This window comes from Thamnophis sirtalis, unplaced genomic scaffold (assembly GCF_051295495.1).
Source record: "Thamnophis sirtalis isolate CommonGarterSnake01/CBP01778 unplaced genomic scaffold, rThaSir2_p1.2 scaffold_6, whole genome shotgun sequence".
NCBI lineage: Eukaryota > Metazoa > Chordata > Lepidosauria > Squamata > Natricidae > Thamnophis > Thamnophis sirtalis.
The window spans coordinates 19,028,976-19,030,849 of NW_028261386.1; positions in this window are offsets into that span (position 1 = coordinate 19,028,976).

Consider the following 1,874-nt stretch of genomic DNA (forward strand, 5'->3'; position numbering starts at 1 on the left):
CCAGGAGGGATCGCACACACAAAAAAAACAAGTTTACAAATCTGACTCTTTTATTGCGGAGGTTTGATTAAAAATGCAAGTAGCGCAAATTGTTTTTAAGTTTTTAAAATAAAAAAAATAGCCAGGACGGTTGCTTAGGAAGATTTGTCTTCAAATCCTTGAACTGATGATCTTGGACTTGTCACTGTGCAGGTTCATGTAATCGTATCTAAACATTGTTTTGTTTAAACTCTGCAGGATCTGGGTCGGTCACCGGGACTAGAGGCTTAATCTTCCGCTAGAGAGAAGTTCCCTGTGGACGGCCTCCAGCATGAATCAGAGAGCGTGGGAAACGAAACCCCTGGTCGGGGTGATCGACCCAGATTGGATCCTGCAACATTATCCTGGGAAAACGTATATTCACTTTCATTCGAATTTAAATTGTTTCGATGTATTAGCCCGTTGTGGTTTGTTCATACCCTCCAGACCCAGAAAGCTCAGTGGAGCTTTAGTTGATTGATATTTCACGAGAAGAGTCCTCCACTCCTCTGCTCGCCACAGAATACCTTATGCTACCAGACTTGAAATTTTGGGCTTAAGACAATTTAGGTCTTCACCGTCTTTGGTCTGATCTAGGTGTAGTACATAAAATTATCTGCTACAATGTCCTACCTGTCGATGACTACTTCAGCTTCAACCACAACAACACAGGAGCTCACAATAGATACACTTATGGTAAACCGCTCCAAACTTGATTGCAGAAAATACTTCAGCAACACAGTGATCAATGCCTGGAATGCTCTACCTGACTGTGGTTTCATCCCCAAACCCCAAAAACTTTAACCTTAGACCTCACCCCATTCCTAAGAGGTCTTTAAGGGGCGTGCATAAACGCACCAGCCTGCCTACCATCCCTGTCCTAATGTTTCCTTGTATTCGTAGTCATTTCGTGTATTCATAATCATGTCTATACTTATATTTGTTATCTCATTCATGCTTGAAGAAAACAAACAAACAAACAAACAAAATGTCTTTAAAACCATTGATGAAAGAAATGTCCTTCTGGGTTCGGCTCCAAGTGGGGAAAAAGACACTGGAGACATGGAGGCTGCTTGGAAAGATGATTTATTGGTGGACAGGACCACATGGCTTGAGTCCTGAACAGAAAAGGTGATTACATGCTTCAATGTTAGTGGAGAAAAGAGAAGGGCTGACTGAGATGCTGAGTCCCTGGTTTTATGCCCTCTCTGGCCTTTGATCTTGAGCTTGTATTCTGATTGGTTGTCAGACTCCCATGGGCCCATGCAGGGCAACTCTCTAGGCTGCGTTTTGAATCCAGGCTTGGTTGAGTTCTCAGATGCCATGTGGCGAGTTGGGTAAAGGGCCAATATTATCATGCCTTAATCCCATCCCCTGGAGCTGAAGGGGAGAACTCTTTATTATGTAAAGTGGACTAGCTTGGCCGCCTTAATGGCCCATTGACAAAGTGGGGATGGGCAGAAAGCTACAGGGAGCTATTCTGTCTTTTAAAACATGTTTCTTCCTTTTCACAGCCAGAGAAATATTCCCCCTTTTCAATATTTCCTAGGATATTTCATTTTTCTGAGAGAGAGCTGGGTGATAACTTCCTACACCATCCATGGCTCAATGTCCCCCCCCCTCTATTCTAACGCGAAGCCTTTAGGATCCGTGTTATTTAAATGCATGGATTTTCCACTCTCCTCTCAAACTCTCCGATACATTCGATTCTGGAGACGGAAGAGGCTTTTTTATTTCTTGATGAAAAACACGCACGCTTTGGAGGGAGAGAGTTTTGCAGCGATCACCGGCGCCGGAGGGGGAACTTTCTCTTCAGCCACGGAGAGGTTAATGTCCTCTTCCCAGCATGCCGGGGG